We start from the raw sequence: 18,185 nt of genomic DNA, 5'->3' as shown, positions 1-18,185 counted from the left end.
ACAGCCCTCTCAGTTGCCGAGGACAAGAGACCTGAATATACACAAATAAGCTTTCCAACAAAACGCAATTTGCGAAACACCTCCGTATAGTACTTATTATTACCTACGAGGAATGACTGACAGCTTAGCCGGTTAATGATCACAAAGAAAAATTATCACAGTTTTAAGTCAGCGCTGCATATGTACAATCCTTTATGTACCATCTTGTCATGTAGAACGGATAGCGTTGTTTTCATTTTACATGCAAAGGCAAGCAACAGACAATACAGATGCTATAGAAGGTGGCTATAGATTATTTCTGGACACTGGTGTTTCCTTAAAGCCTAAAAAGGTGGCACTGGCAAATCTACGAGGGTATTCCTTTTCGTACAACCAACGAACTCGTGAAAAAAAAGAAGGATAAGCTTTTATTGATTAAGCGTAGCTCATTTAGTTATTCTATTTATATCCAGTGCCAGGGTAATTAGCAGAAATTGGCATGCTCCCCTCTAGAATACACAATAAAACGTGTCCTTTCGTCAGGCTTGAGTACTTAGCATAAAAGATAATACAGGCTTACCACGAAGGAACATTTCTCCTGTGAAGGAGTGCTACCGTTACTATTGATCAAAATTAAAATTCAATTCTTGGGTTTTACATGCCTAAACAACGATCTGATTATTAGGCACGCCATAGAGGGGGACTCCAGATTAATTTCGAGCACCTGGGTTTCTTTAACGTGCCGTTCTTATGAAACTTGCGCGAGCTTCATCCACAGGTGACCAGCGAAGTTCATGTCGCTTCTGCATGAACGTGTCTACTGCACAAGATGTTGCCAGTGCGAAGGTTATTTAAAACGTTCCATAGATTACGTGGGGAAATAAGAACTGCTGTTTCTAAAGTCGTTTACGTAGAGATACCATAACAGCAAAATGACGCAAACACTTCGTCGACTTCGCTGATTCGAAGTTGTACAGTACTCACTGGGCTCAACAACACCATCGCCGTGCGGACCGCCCTAACTGTGAGCGCTGCCAAGTGTCTTGAGACTGTACATCTGTTTTGCAATTGCTCTCTCCACCCGTTATAACGTATCTGCGCTAGCAGGCATTCCCAGGCAAACATTGTCTGAAAGTATCATTTTTCTTTTGCAATTTGAGAAGATCCCACAGTACCAACAACTACAAGGGCTGTTATGAACTATTTGAATAGCACCGGACTAGACTCGAGAGATTAAAAAACCTCTGTGTTACGTGGTCATTACATATATTCATCCATCCCCCTGTCCTCGTCATTTTCTTTCGTCACTCCTTTAATGCAATCAGCATTTCTTGCCTGCTTCAGATATTTGAATCTATCTATCTGGCCTCTCACGCTGACCCAGTGACCCAAGTTGTATACCACATTGGGGCACTAGAGTTGCGCTCATGGTCGGGAAGCCGTTGCGGTCATTCTATCGTCCTCACTGCAGCTACCTCATCAGACTCTCGTCATGTCGTCGTCGTCACGCTTTGTACATCCGTCCATCGAACCGAGTTCTCGATTAGCTTGGGCCACAACGTTTGTGTTCGTGGTTCTGATTCTGTCATGTCCTTACATCGCGGTCATTCTAGCTTCGTTATCCCACTCTTGCCATGCCCGTCGTTGCCACGCCATCGTCATCACCCAGTCGTCGTAATACCAATGTCGTTACGCTCTTCTTTTGCCAACGTCACCACTTCGGTAACGTCAGCCGATTTTTTCCACACCGCCGTCGTCATACAGCCTGTGTCGTTCCATTTAGATGGTCAATCTTCTTTCGTCATTCTATTGTAATCACACTGTCGTAATTGAATCGTGATTATACCTCCGTTGTCGTCCCATTGTGGTCACACAGTTGCCGTCATGTATCCGTTGCCAGACCGTTGTCGATTGTCATGCTATCGCGGTCGTGCTTCGGTCGTCACTTCAGTTTCGGCATCCGACAATCGTCGTGCCTTCGTCCTTGCGTCATCATCATCATACAGACTCCATTCGTGATACAGTCATCGTAACCCTATTGCCATTAAAGGCTCATTGTCACCGCATCGTCAGCATTGTCACCGTCGTCATTGAGTCGCCGCAGTGCATTCGTTGTCATGCCGTCGTCGTGATACCGTCGCCGTCGTTTCACCGTCGCCATTCTAACTACTACACCAGCCTCTCGTCATACCATGCTGTCATGCCGTCGTCTTCATGATGTCGTTTTAACATCTGCATTTTGGGTGTAGAAAGCAAGTAATAGGAAGTAACAGCGCATTAGGATGAAAATTTCTAGTAATGTAATGAATGTCTCGTGAGCGGGTAGGCTTTCGCCTTCGTTTTCTTTAGGGTAGGCTAAAGTGACCGTCAACATTTTTCCTATATGCTACACTAGCGCATAGGACTTAAGCGCTGCTACGATCGGTTAAAGTAGGTAAGTTCTGTATAAGATGTACCGCTTGCTATCTGCTGAACATTTTTCACTAACTCCTTTTTGTCAACTGAGAAACAGTCTATTCACAAGCGATTTCCAAATCACTGTACTAAAATTTTATCGTATTACAAGACTTGCATTACTTATGAAGCTAACCAAAATACTATCATGAGTGATGATCCGAGACTGCTGTGAGTATAGTCCAGAACATCTAATATGATCTCATTGGTGCGTATACTTCATTAGCAGGCCACGTGGAATCAACCGAGCGTTACGGAACATTGCGCATTTTTACATATTTTCTCTCTTTTTCTTCGCAGGCAGCATATAAAATGTGCATCGTCTTTCGTTTTTGCTTTCACAAATACATCCCATTGAAGAAAGCAAAGGTGAGAGGCTTCGTCAACTTACCCTCGTTGAACGGTCTTACATGTGGGTGTTGGGATACGGGGTTATGTGAGAAATAATATGCGAATCTATTTCCGCGCGCATTCGCATGTCATGCAGCCGGCAAAGTACAACTGGTACTACGTACAAAAGGAATGCTCAACTTGTAAGATCGAATATCGTCTAAGCGCTATGCAGTGAGAGCCTTGTCAAATAATAATGTTGGCCGAAGGTTCGCGCATTTCCAAGGATTGTCAGCTCTGGTTTATTCTTCACGTGCTCTGCTCATGCGGTTAGACGAAAATATTTAACGTGCCTGTTGAATACAACATGGTGAAAAATTATTTTATTCAGCCGCAATGACATGACAAATGACAAACTTGCGCGTCTCGTAGTGCTGCAGTGTATTATATGCCCGTTGGTCGCCGGAGCAAATTCATTTCAGACCAACGAAAGTTTCCATCTCCCAATCTCGCATTGTGAATCAACAGTAGAACACGTGTATTTGCACCCTTGGCAGCAGCAGAGCAAAAAATTGAAGTGTCTGTGTTGCAGGACATCCTTTTTCATTGGAGATTCGATGTCCTGCTTTGTTCGTAGTTGTCCAAATTATGCAAATTTCATTACTATTTTGAATCGTACACGTGGTGTGAGTTCTTCAGATCTATACATCAACAATCACGACACATCTTAGAGGAATTTATGGATCGCCGATCCTATAGGTTATTCCACCTACCTCCGCTACACCATTAACGTACAGTGGAGTACAGCCCCAATTCCATGGCCACTGGCAGCCCTGTGAAGTTCAGTGGCGGCAGATGGATCATAATGAGCCAGCAATGGAGGAGCCGTGAGCAAGCGTACGAGGGCGGAGAAGGCTTTGGTTTGAGCAAGGCTCTATGTGAAAGCTACGTCGTTCTTAAGTAGGTCGGGGAGCGGGCACGCGGTTTCGGCGCAGTTCTTGATAAAACGACGAAAATAAGAGCATGGTCCAACAAAGCTCCTCACGTCTGTGACGGAAGATGGAACAGGAAATTTCTGGACAGCGCCAATCTCGTCAGAGTCGGGTTGAACGCCAGCGGCACTGACGAGATCGCCAAGAATGGTAATTTGACGACGTCCAAAGTGGCACTTGGATGAGTTCAGTTGCGGGCCGGCGCGTTGGGGCACAGCAAGATTAGCCTAAAGACGCGTTAGATGACTCGCGAAAGTCGGTGAAAAGACTATGACATCGTCTATATAACATAGACATGCGAACCATTCGTGGTCCGTGCCGCAGAAAGTTTCTGGATCCCGCGGCTGAGCCAGCACAACCGTCGGGGTTGTAGGTGTCCATGTGGATCGCACCATGTCGGGTCCTCTTTCGTCCGTCATGTTGTCCAGTCCGAGGTGACTACCATTGCGGAGCTCCGTTGTTGCTTCTCGTGGGTACACCGCAGCTCTGGCCGATTTGTTACGTTGCAGAAGTCACATATAAAATTTTATTTACAATATTTACAAGAGAAACAACGAAGCATGAACAAGGTCGTTGTCGAGACCGATTCCACCTCTACACGTCAAATCGTCTTCTTCTTACTGGCGCCACTCATGGTTCCGCCGTAACAATATTAATCGGGCTAATTTATATTAATCTTAATTACAACTATCTAAGGTAATATTTATAATCTTAATTAATTATGTTTATCATCACTATACTTAGTTAACCTCAAATGGCCGCCATTGTGTCTAAGTAACTGTCGTAATTTCCACTAGTCTTCATTACCCTTATTAATGTTCCTTGGGCTTAATGTAGTCGTAATTATTCTTGATTATACCTAAGTAAACTTAAAACCTGGAAAGGTACTGATCAGCACTAATAAACTTATTGTTATTCAATGAAAATTAGGCTTCTTTATTCTTAAGTGTCTAACTAATAATGATTAGGCTTTTTAATTTTCCCTTAAACATACGCGTATTGGGTAATCAATTTAAAATCAATTATTTTCAATTAGCCTCACTATCTTTATTTAGCCCCAATTATTCGTCATTACGCTTAAATAATTTCATCACAATTAATCTTCATAAGGCTTCCTTGCCCTTGATTAGTATTAAGGAGCCGCTTTTTTAGGCTTGATAAATTAATCGTAACAACTCTTAGCAGTCTTTTAACAACCCGAATTACTATGAATACCTCTTCAGTACTAACCATGTATAGTTACAATCATAAATCTCAGTGTCATACGTAGAGCTACTGTAATGCTCCCTATCCCAAGGGGAGCCTGTACACTCTTAAGCAAATGTACACCCTTTGCGGTGTATATATGCCACAAAGCAATAATCGTCATCTGTCTTGCTTGCGTTTCCTTCCTAGAAAACGCTGCGCTCGCTACTTTATTGTCGAGACTGCTCTGTCATGCTGATAACGGGCATGCCGTTCGTGACTTGGAAATACCGAGCTTGCCGCATTAAAGAAAGGAAATGCCGACAAGACAGATGACGATTATTGTTGTGTGACAAAAGGGTGTAATTTTGCTTAAGAGTGTACAGTAACTCTAGTCATCCGTAGTTATAAGGCATCATGCGTACTCCCATAATACCCTATGTATACCTATGGTACGTATCGTGTCACGCATTAGAGACGGATGGACCGACGGATGGAAAGATTTCTAAAGGAAGTAGCCCTAGAATGCTTACGTAATAAAATTGGGATTTCGAACCGCCAAGCAACATGACAGAAACCTTAAAAGCTAGCGTTCACATTAGGTGCGTTAGGTATCACCATTGGGGTGTTATATATTGTCACGTTGTAGTGACGCTGACGAAAAAGTCGCAGTTTCGCCTGGAAGGCGAAGCATCGATTCCAATGGCAGTTAGCTGTACAAAACAAGGACAGTACTTTTATCGGCAGCGTGAGCCTATGAAGACTTGCTTAATTAATAACTAAATTTAAAAGCATAGTGTCACGCGCAGATAGGCAAACATGAACACATATCACTCGATAACTGTGAACAATCACTGTCAAAATGGTGGCGTGAGGAAGCGCGGTAGCAGCGGCGAGCGAACTGACCCTTTTCGGTACATAGCGTGCGATCGAAGGCGGCGCACTTCCTCCACGTCTTCATCTCTTGCTCGCGCGCGATGGAGCCACCATCCTCGGCTCACCCTCGCACTCTTTGATCAGCACAAACAGCATGCGGCGCGCGAAGGTTCGAACTTACAGGGAACATCACGGCGATGCCGACAACAGCAATGCGCCGGGAGTGTCCATGTAATTGCTATAGCAATAATAAGATGGGGGCACAACTGCGAGTAACGAAACTGTTTATTGGGCAAACGTGTGCTCATCAAAGAACTTCCACTCAAGCACAACGACAGCGCCGAGTACAGGTGGTGATGGTCAAAATCGGATCTGCGGGTGAAGTGCGTCGGCTTCTACGCCTGACTCATCGACGGTTCCAGTGTAATCGGCATGGTTGCCGGCGTGCATATCAGAAAGTACTACACAAGTCGTGTTGCGCAGGCAATCGGATTACACAACGTTCGGTGACAACGGACAACGGATAGAACCAGCGATAACGTTTGAGAAACTTCAGATACGGAAAGGTATGGCTTGCGCTGAGCGATAACATTACAACACGGATTGTTTCGTATAAACGTTACCAAAACATAAACAAGTTATACGCGTGCAAATATTGACACGTGTACTTATCTTTTTTCTGTGACCGCTTATAACCGACAAACAAATGTTAAACGTAATTGATCGGCGCAGGACGCTGCTGCATCTATCTGAACATTCTCCATTGTTGTTGCCGATCCTGTCTGTTGTCCGCGTTGTTACAGAACCCTTTGTAACCAGCATGCGTTTCGTGAATAGCGCTCTACATTCTGTAACTCGTGCGAGCACCTGGGAATACGCTGTAACCTTCCATGATTCAAGTATGAATAGCCGACGCCTCTGACATCCAGATCAGATTTCGACGCTCACCACCTGTACTCGGCGCTATCGTTATGCTATAGGGTTAGTTGTTTCACGGGTACAAGTTCACCGGATAAAGAGTTCATTTCATTATTTGCGCTGTGTCACTGTGCTTCGTCACTCTCACAACAACGTGACAAATACTAGGATGCCGTTGATCCACTGCTTAGTTAAGCACAGTTGACGTGATCTTTCAGAAGGCAGCTCTTAGGCCTCCGTTCCAGCGGCGATTGTCGGCGTCGGCGTAATCTAGCCAACGAACACAACAGCGAAATATGAAAGAGCAACGCGGAGCGCAGCGGGGAACGAAAGGCGGTGACAGCGAAGAGAGCGCGAGGAAGAAAGCGGAGGAGGGTGTGAAGCGCGAGAAGAAAAGCGTAGTACAGCGCAAGACGTGTTGAGCGACAACCACTACGGCATGGCGCCAGGGTACCGCGCGTCGTCTTTTCGCTCCTTTATCTTTCTTCGGTCCCTGCTTTCTCACCGGCTAGCAAATGTTGAGCCTTATCCCTCGACGCACGACGCGGCTGCGTGTAGCGAACGTTTCTCGAACGTTATCATTGGTTCTATTCCTTGGCTGTTGTCACGAAAGCTTTTTGTAATCTGAGTGTATGCGTGACGTGAATACTTTCTGGCGCCGCGCGGGCCCCATCGGTTACACTGGAACCTTCGACGAGTCATCTATGAAAGCCGACGCGCTTGACCCGCACATCAGATTTTCGACGATTGCCCACTCCTGTAGCCGCAATCGTTGCGTATGAGTGTTACTTGTTCCGCTGGGCACAAGCTCACAGGATAAAGAGTTAAATTCGCAGCACACAGTTTCGACACTTTGTCGTTCTTCACTCTCACTATCACGTGACCATACGATCATATTACAGAATAGTGTCAGCCAGTTCTTTCTGAACAATTATCGACGTAATCAGTGCAAGTGCTTCGCCTGCCGCAGCTGCTGAACGAGCTGTCCGAGCAGAGGCACAGCGCCGCCGCCGAGGGGACAAAGTCCTTGCTACAAAATATCACGAATTCAAAACACCTCAGCAACGGTGATCAAAATTCCCATTAGGGGGTGTTGTAATCGCCGGTGATTTTGTTCTCGATTAGATTATAGGCGTTACATATTTAATGCATATGACCAGTTATAATAAGGCACCTCATGTTACTTCTGTGCAGTGAAAATAAGCCTTCCTGATTTTCACATTCGGAGGATTTCTTTGCCCAGTCGCAGCCAAGGTTAAACGTGAAGCCGTCCAAGGCCACAGGGTTGTTCGCTGAATATCTTTCACCGCAACAATGCATCGTGTGTGCTAATATTATATTTACAACATTTCCACATATCTTGCTTAGGCCCATTACTGGCAATGAACCGGTGCGGAGTACGTTGCGCACAATAATGTGCAATAATCCCAATCTTGCTGATATCGCCATTAAACAAACACCGCTGAAAAACTGCATTAGAGCCTAGATCCCTAAAGGGGCCCTGAAACAGAATTCGAGAAATACATTTTGAGGTAAGCGGGCTATTTCAGAAAAACTTTGCTGCAAGACAAATTTCAATGCGTTCAGCAGAAACGAAGTTATTGGCAATGGTAGTTAACCAACGATCCACTTCGCGGTGCTCCCGCTCCTTCTCCAAGGCATTGGCACAGCTAAGGCTTTGGCACAGCGGGGCGTACCCACAAAGCTCCGCCTAGTGAACGTCACCGTGGCGCACAGTTCAGATTAGTGCGGACCGGCTGATGCTGACCGGTCCGCACCACTGCAGATTTGGATGTGGCTACTATCCGTCGGCCAAGCTGGCACGGCTTGACCGATGGATAGTAGCCACATCCAACTTGTGCATTTTCAAGTGCTGTCGATTGCTCAATACCAAGCGATGTCTGCCAAGGCGAGGAACGGTCAGAAATGAGCGCCCGCTGGCAAACGTATGTGTGGTCTGACCTCAGAGTTCACGTGCTTTGAGGTTAGTTCAGTGTTCAGAACTAGTCGAGATTAGTGAGACCCAATGACTACGGCGCCGGTAAGCAGGGTGACAAAAGTTTGCTTCCCAAGCGGACGTCTGTGGCTGAGCGTGAGCAGACACTAGTCGACTTCTTCCGGAAGTACGTAATCCTTACCGAAATTCTTCGAAAGCAACTTAGCTTTCGTCAGCCTATATGTATACAGGGGGCGGGGGGACGATACCCTGTCACTGTTTGGAAGTCATGAATGATGACTATCCATACCATGCCATGTACTTGATTATTGTATACATATTAGTACGTATATTAATATTAGTATGCATTAGTATTACTGTATGTATGTATGTATGTATGTATGTATGTATGTATGTATGTATGTATGTATGTATGTATGTATGTATGTATGTATGTACATATGCGTATGTCGTCTATGTATATCGAGTTTGATGCGTCTGATGTATTCAATTGTGTTTTCATTTTCTTTTTAGCTGCATTGTCACAGCTTACTTTCTGAAATTATTTCGTATGTACCTCTCTTTTCTTCATTGTTTTTGTTGTTCTGCACAAACAAAAAACAATTTACTGCCTGTGCGTCCATGGTATCATTTCATTTCTTTTGTTCTTCACATTTCCTGTAAAGTGCCTAGACTTATGTTGTTATGTACCTGTACTACTGCTGCACACTGTCGAATTGTACCATAGGGGGCCGGGCTTAGTCAAGCTGCAGTAATGCAGCTTTTTCCCGCTACCCCCTTTCTCTCTTTGTTGAGAGATGAAATAAAATTTTGATTTGATTTGATTTGATGCTGAAGTTGCCTAATACACGACAAAAACTGGGTTGAAGCAAGCGATAATGTTTTCCGATAATACCGATTCCTATTAATTTTCACGTTATGTCAGGTATCGTATTCGTAAAATCACTGACGCCCGAAAGGTAAAAAAAAAAAACATTCGCACGCTTTTTACTATCGTGCGATATCTTGAGACTTCTTATGGAAGCAACGCAAGTACACTCAAGTGATTTCTGTTTTTTTTTTCTAGGGCTCTGATGCATATCGAGAATCAGTATACACGTGCGTTGGGAATATGTCAGCCCTCCTCACCAGTCGATTGAACCCGGTGAGTCTGGTGACTTCATGCTTAACTGAAGAACGGGAAGTCATTTCTAAAATCGAGTTGATGCTAAGGAACTGCTCTTCCAAACGCCCTGATTCAGATATTTTTCAAGCATATTATTCCTAGTAAGACATTTATTATGATGGCAAAACTGAAAGTGCGGCCTGAACAGAAGTTCGCTCCATCTACTCAGCATAGTGGAGGGACATGATAGTAATAAAAGAGAGAAAACCCATTATGATAACAACAATGATGACATTATTGAACGCGAACAACAAGGTTTAAATAAGTTATGACATCCAGATCACGCTTTAGTCTTTACAACAGTTTTGCAGCGTAGCTGCAAAACTCTTTAGTTGGTCGGAATTTGTAGCTGCGCGTCCTCACGGAATAAACATATCTCCAGCGCCTGAAGCGAAAAACGCCCACATTGTTTGGTATCACGCATACAACACACAACACAGCATTCGTTTCAATAAAAAAACAAGCACAAAACAAGCATCCAAACCAAGTCTATGAGGATAAGGCGCTTGCGACTACTTGAAGCCCGCGGCGCTCCCCGCACACGCTTCCCGGTAACGATTACTTTTGCGCAAGCTGCCCAGGCGACGGCAGCTTGCAAATATAAGAGAACCGGCGTAACAACTGATTTCATTGTTGTCATAGCACCGCTAATTGTAGGCAACACATAGGCACAACTCCCGAGGAGCAGCGTGAGTACGAGGAGCGGTGAAAAGAAAGGAAATGGAAATACGACGATCGGCAGCGTGCTCCCAAATTTTGATTTACTCCTGCGGCTACTATTACTCTATATTGTCATCACTGTCATCGCTCTAAAGCAATAAAGCATAGCATATATCCCCCTCGGCAGTTGTGTTGGTGGTTTTTAAGAGCTTCGCTGGACATGCGCTTTCACAGGGCCGGGATGTGATTTTTTTTGTTTATTTCTACCGCGTGATTCGAGCCATCTCATTTGTATATTATATTTTTTGTACACTTACTGCTGATCTTGCGTTCATGACGACATTGTGTATTCATCGTCTGCGTTCTATGTTAGACACCGTGCATTATGCTAATGCTTCTGTTGGGTCTGTACACAAGTCTGACATTATTGTGTTGTTGATTATGCACAATTTCCAATTTTGTTTGTGTTAGATGAATTCTTCCTGTGCTATATTTGCCCGAACCTGTCATTTGTACGGGGTTGGGCGCCAAGTCAAGCCCGTGAAGCAATTTTTTTTTTTACTATGGTCCTCAGCATCCCGAATGTAGGAGTAACGTTTAGTTTTATTTGAGGCCTCAAGGAAATTGTTGATTGTCAGACGTTGATTGGCAAAATTCTATAAATGCTCCGTCAAGGATTGCACTTGCATTGGGCACAACGGGAAGCTGCAGAACGCATGCTCTGTAGTCGAAACAGAACACACTCTTCGCTGTGCGGGCTCTGTGCGGGCTCTCTGCGCAGCAAATAAAGTGTAGGTAGTGCCCAGTGATCGTCCCGCCAAGAAGTAACTTCTGTGTAAGCGTGTGTAATTTGTCTAGATGCTTGCCTACAAATCTATTAGCATGTCTGGATCAATTCCGTAAAGATAGTGGTGACGGTGACTCGGTTGAGGCCTATACATACAGCAACATGAAAAACTCCTGATGCAGCTTTCTGTTGCTCAATACGTGGTACATAACAGTGCGTTTTCGCGCGTGAAAGAATCCCGCGAATAAACGCAAGATGGCCGCGCGACTGGCCACTCGAGGCTATTTCCGTGCATTCGCGGGCTTCTTTCACGCTCAGAAAAACACTTTGTACAGAACAAATTGAACAACAGAAAGCTATAGTGGGAGTTTTTCATGTTGCTCTAGAATTTTTTTATTTAGACTTTTCATCAAACTATAACACTTGAAAAGTTGATTAAACAATTCAGACAAATTATCTATTTAGGCCGAATGCAAACATTTTCGAAGTATCTGCAAGCAATGGCAAAGAAAATTACCGTGGTTCTGTCTAGCTACAAGGCATATGTATGTTTTTAAATCTTGGTGCCTGATAGTTGGGTCACTCAGTATAGAGATTAGATTGTAGAAGCAGCGGCGCCATCAACATGCAGACGCGTCACATCCTGGAAAAATATGATAGCAATTTGATTAAGTCTGTCTTACTACTTTTTTATAAATCTCTGGATAGCAGCATTCATCACAGCTCTTGACAAAGTTCATCTACCTGCATCCACGATGCGTTAGTGGCAGATAAAGATCCGCGTTACGCGACATTTGTAAGCGAAATCTCAGACATTTATCACTATCACGTGTAAACTCAGATGTTACTTTTGGGTTTAAACTGATTGGCTAATACTGCCACAAACCCTGAAGACTCTTACACGACTTTGATTACAAATTGCAAAAAATTAAGCAATAACGTTCGGCAGGACCACCATACCTGTCTGACTTCCGTCCTTTTCGCTTAACGATTACTGCGGGTTTCTTGATCTACGTATGCACTGCAACAACTTTATTGATCGCGAATACCAGAGTTGCTTTTTTGCAGAGAAATACACGAAGGTAGAGGGCGGCTGCTCAAATTGCCGTTGAATAATGAATCCGTAGTTATGACTAATTAACTAAGTGTAGTGGCACCACTAGAGGACGCTCGCGCCGATTGCTAAATGCGACGAGCGTGTGAGCACATGGTTAGAAAAACACCATCTAGAAAGCGCCGTACGCATTGTGTATGCGTACGGCACAGATTTTTTCGTCTTTCTCCATGGCAATCCTCCGATGTACTAAATTCGCCCAATCACCACCGCAGCGCAGCTCAGGCGAGCAGATAAACCGCGGCTCCTTGCATAGATTACATTCACCAGTAGTGTTGTCGGCTACCCGAAACTGCTAGACATGGCACTGAGGGCGCTGTTGACCAATGTTTCCGCAGCGCCACCTGCGCATCACGTCCATCTTGTGGAGCCGGCCAAAATAACGTCCAAGATTTTTTTTGTTTGCTTCTAACCACATGAAGAGGTGAAGCTGTTATGTGTTGCTCATGGCTGAGCGACGCTGTTGTTACCGAGCAAGATGCAGATCAAAGAATAGAAGGCGCTGCTATCATTGCACGTATGGATGCTACCACAATTCGACAAGGTCACCGTCATTGTAAATAGTGGTTATCACCTTGATAAGAATTTATGCCATCTCGTGCACACACGTATTGTTGACTTTACTAAAATAGTGTGCAGAAACCAGGGTATGTGCAACCATTGTTTCCTTGGTCAGCTTTTGAAAGTCGTAGTATTTTCTATATAACTTTATCAATATATTTTTTGTTCTCCTCAAATGCTCTGCAATTCACGTTGTTGTGGATCAAGTAAAAACTGTACTTTCTCTCCGTTACAACGGTTACTTCAGATTGGTCAGCCAGCCACGCAATGGCCAGGACCCCTGATAGAACAATTCAAGAATTGAGTTGCTTATGTGGCAGTGCAAATTAAATGTGAAGGTTGTGATCGCGCGCCATTAATCTAATTAGGAAATTAGTGTAACCTGAATTCATTTTTTTTCAATAACGCAGACTGCTTTACCCTTCAGTCAAGTTGGAATGTTTTGCTTTTGTTTTCAAATCCAGGAATGGATAGAAGATCAGTCCGGCCAAGATCCTTCGGGCCTGTACTACGAAGGCGTTGTAAGCTTGTGGGCGAGTGACATTCTTCGCGAAAAGCTAACAGCGTTGGTTTAGAGACACTGAGATTACGCGAAGTAAACGGTAGTGTGATCTAGCACGCCGTCTACCTACTGTATGGTCCGATTCCCGGCCGCACTGGACGCATTCCGATAGCGGCTATATACAGAAACACTCGTGTAATTAGGTTTAGGTGTGCGCTAAAGAACCCCAGTTGGTAAAAAATATTCCGCAGCCCTTTACTACAGCGTCTCTCATAGCCGCAGAGTTGGATTTAAACGTTACGCTCTGTCAATAGATCTATGGACCGATCAGGGAATGAATGAATCAATCACTTCTACATAGGGTTACAGTCAAAGGTCTTCGCGGCCGCGAACAAAGCGCACTGCAGTGTAGACGCTTAAACGTAGCAATCACCACACCTTGTAAACGCAGTGCACGGCTCGACGCTGTGGTAGAGGACATAAAATGAGCTCGACAGAAAGGATCGAGGTTGCCAGCACGCAAGGAAATTTCCTGTTTTACTCGGGTCTAGGGCGCCGTTTCTTTTTAAAATAATCCTGCTGTTTTACATGCCATAAGCACCATATGATTATGAGGGTCACTATAGGTCGGACGTCCGGATTGTTCTGGCCACTTGGGGTTCTTTAACGTGCGCCCAATACACGGTACAGAAGTGTTTTGCCATTTTGCGCCTGTCGAAATGGAGCCTCCACGGCCATCATTTGATCTGGCGTCCTTTGGCTTAGCGGCGCAACACCGAGAGCCATGTACCCCCGTGGCGTGTGGAAAAAAGTAGTTAAATATAAGGCAGATCTAACGCGATGTTGGAATCTAAAAGACGCGACGCTTGTTTGAGTTGACGAGATCGCGTTGGTAGCAGATTGCATGCGCATGACCTGGCTGCTGTTAGCTCTCTCTGTCACGAGGGCGAAGACCACGTATGATGGTTGTCGAGGGTAGAATGTTAATGAGAGCTTTGTATGCAGGAAGTACAACATATATGTACATACATGTAAGGCTCCTATAGCCATTGAGTCACAGTACCACATGTCCTTTCTCGTAGAATGGCTAAAAGTTGGGAGATATGCAGTGACCCAGGTTGTCTAGTCGGGTGGGTGTACAGCACTGGATACTCTGACGATGATACCGGATACAAGTTGCCTACTACTTGAGGAATGACGACAAAGTATAAACAAAAAATATTCATCAATAAAGCATTTCTGCATTACCAATGCTCGAATTTCGACAGTCTAGGTCACTGTATTTGCCGCAGCCATGTACGCAGGTGTAGAACATCCACAAGCCTTCCTAGTGGCTTTGTGTGCGCTGACCTCAGCATCTCAAACCTCTGATGTTAAAGATAAGACTAGTGTTAGCTGATGTGAACCAAATCCATTCAACCCACCTCTGCGAATGTGGAAGCTGTTGTACCGTTGGGCCCCCTCCATAAATATCTTAGGCTGCCATGGCCTGCAAAACGTTTAAGGAATGTGGTATTTAAAATTTCATAAACGGCACTGCATATCGGATGTTCTGGGGCTGTTGATACTGATGCTCAGGCATCCACCAGGGCCAGTGAGAGATGTTCAGTCCACTGCGACTCAAAATCAATAAAATGCCTTTTTAGAAATTCTAAAAAATCGCCTTTCTCCCTCTCTTTCCCTCTCACAATAAAAGAAAAGACTAGCAAATGGACAACCAAGAGCATCGCACTTATACTTCTGTCCGTGAAAGCCGGGTCGGCGGACACTCAGGGCGCATTCGACTCGAGTTTAAGCAATATACGTAATGTCTTGGGCACAGATGGCGTTTGGGTGGTGCTTAGAATGCTCATAATAAAAAGAGTGACCATCGTTGAATCGATACTTTACAATTGCCCACATTAACACGGTTGATCAGTTTGGTAGCTTGTAGGTAACGCTTGCAATTAAAAGGCACACGAGAAAAGCGCGACCTATTGTTCTACCATAAACTGGGGATAGTGTGTGTAGGCATATGTCTCTCAAAATGAATGCTACCACATATATTATCGAATTTGAGACTTGTTATAAACCAAGAATTCTTGACACCAGTGATTTTCGTACTTTTCTCATTTATTTCCGCAGAAGTGTGCCCGGAAACACAAAGTGTTCACGGAGGACTCAGCTGTCGCACTCTTTGGAATAAAATGGGTGCGAGACACGCTCTTTTAGAGGACCGTGCAAAATTAGATACAGTTCAGACTAGTGTGCGCGTTCATTATCTGAAATGTCACGGTTTTGCTTAAGCATAAAGTTATGAGGACAATAATCGAAATAAAACAGAAGAGACGCGCGTTCAAGAAGGCCATATTGATAATTTTCCAACTGGTTGCAACATTTGCAAAATTTTGCCATGAGATGAGAGTCATGGGACCTTGGCTTTTGGCGTCACTGAGCGATGAGATTATGTGAGAGCACCGCACAAAATAACAGAGTTTGGATGAGCCCGTTTCGACCCTGTGCGCGTCCGCCGTGTCGAAGTGCTTGAGCCCGAAATCTCAGTAAGCACGTAAACACGTCCAACGACTCAGCCACATGGCGAAAACGGTCACGCGATTGGCTGCACTGATCATTTGACATTCAGTCCAGTAATCTCTTAACCGCCCTTAACCGTGGCAGTGGTTAGTCATTTGAACGGGAGCATTGATTGTACAGCGAAACGCGGTGCGATTTGTCTCGGTTGGAATGTGGTTTTCTTTCTGCCGCGTTCCTTTGGCAGGGTGACACTTGCAGCAATTCATCTTTCAGCGGGTTCGGAAAGCCTGCCAGCAATGGCACATTAGTAACTCAAGAGTGCACACACGATCTGCGATAGCAAGTTCCCCGAAGAGCGGCAAATGCTGTTCGAAAAAACTATAAAGTACACCCCCCATACGGCGATTGTAAAATATTTTGCCATCTGGAAAGCTTAGTAAAGCCAATAATGGTCTTAGAGTAAAATCATAAACAAAGCCTACACGATGGCTGAATCGCGCATCATCGCAACCACGTGTTTGTGAACCTGTTTTAGGTACTTCAGTGATCAAGAACCATGATAACATAACGCGCGAAATTAACGAGGTTGACGAGAGGCCAAGCTCAGATCGCGTGAACGCCTATTATCCTCGTTTAACTGATATATAGTTGAAACTATGTACCCATCACGCGGCGTTGCTAAAGTGCATAAATATTTTTTTTTTTTTCGAGAATAAAAGGGTTCTTTGATGTTTGGACTTTGTCTCCCCTTGGTGGCTCCTTTCATGCGTCGGCACTACAAAAATCTTCAATACGACACTTCTGTGAGATAGCTCACAGAGGCTTCTCGAAATCACACAGGGCTCTATAGAGAAGTGCGGCAGTTGCGAGGCTACAAATGCTGTTCCTTGAAATTTGCGAAATGAAAGTCAATGTAGCCGGGGTAGGTGCGTCGTTCCTTTGGCGCTTTCTGTACACAGTATAATGACTGCGCAGAGCGCAGATGTCATAGAGCAAACGTACTTCCTGAAGGTGACGGAGAGCTTATTTTTCATTGGGTACACAGTTGGGGCACATTGAAGCAGACGGATTTTACTGCGTTTCATTCGGTGTCCTTGTTGGAACAGTACCTCAGCTCTGCACGTGCGTGACGAATCACTCCATACATTTCTAGCAGTCAATGACACTGTTGACAGTGTAGGCCGCAGCGGCCGCCGGTCCTTTAATTTATGGGCGCATGTACATGCAACGAATGTCGAGGCAGGGCACTGACAGAAAGACGACCTCTGTGTGATAAATGGCGTTAGCCGTAATGTTAATTTTCCTCATGTAATTTGTCTTTCCGAAATTTTCATAATATTTAGGTTAGCGTAGCATCATGTATTGACTGTGGCGTTTTGCTTTTTATTCGTGAAATGCCGGAGAGATCTCCTCCAACAAAAATAAGCTAATTGGTGAAAACTTAAACACACAGATTCCGGGCTGCTTTTCGTATTCAAATATTTTATTCAGACTGCGGTGTTGCAAGATAGCATCACATATGTGTAACGCCACAAGCTTCAAGAAAGAGAGCGTCCAATTTCTTACGGCTTTTTTTTTTATCTTAGCATTAGTAGGGTGCCTGAATCAGTAGTAACTATAGAGCTGGAGGCATACCTAATAATGCTAATTGCCGCTCACTTTAGAGCCACGTTGCTCCTTCATGTGCCAAGACTGAGCCACCTGTTAGTTTTATAAACAACACAAGTGGATGAAGTCTCGCTGTGTGAAACACGACCGATACTATTGAAGCCAATTAGACAGAAATTCTCACTACGGCATAAAAGATACCTTCCAAATCTTAGTTCCACTAACTTTGTTTCAGACGGACTAGCGGGAAACAATCGTTTACTAGCAAGACGTCGTGAATAAAGGGAAAATCAGACATCCACCCGTTCGTAGCAAGTGCTACAAAGGAAACCCATACGGGTTCCTCGAAAGAAAAGCCTCATAGTTGAAGAAAAATTCTTCCTGGTCCGGGACTCGAACCCGGGACCACCGCCTTTCCGGGGCAGCCACTCTACCATCTGAGCTAACCAGGCGGCTAGCAGATGGCAGGGCGAAGTCGAATTTGTCGACAGCACGAAGCAAAGGCAAGAGTTTGACGTAGTAGTTCTGCGGAAACCCGCAAGGTGGAGAGAAGTAATGAATAAAGGCAAAGTGCAAGTGCCTT

At 44.6% G+C, this 18,185-nt stretch overlaps 1 long non-coding RNA gene across 1 annotated transcript; it reads left to right on the top strand.

Moving 5' to 3' along the window:
- Window positions 1-9,341: 9,341 nt before the first annotated feature.
- LOC126533980 (uncharacterized) lies at window positions 9,342-16,731 on the top strand. Its single transcript, XR_008612949.2, has 3 exons — window positions 9,342-9,835; window positions 13,443-13,499; window positions 15,605-16,731. It is a non-coding gene; the product is annotated as an uncharacterized lncRNA (long non-coding RNA).
- Window positions 16,732-18,185: the final 1,454 nt, after the last annotated feature.

The sequence above is a fragment of the Dermacentor andersoni genome, chromosome 7 (assembly GCF_023375885.2).
Source record: "Dermacentor andersoni chromosome 7, qqDerAnde1_hic_scaffold, whole genome shotgun sequence".
Taxonomy (NCBI): Eukaryota; Metazoa; Arthropoda; class Arachnida; order Ixodida; family Ixodidae; genus Dermacentor; species Dermacentor andersoni.
Note: the sequence above shows the minus strand (reverse complement) of the source record. Positions and strands in the feature narration are given on the sequence as shown.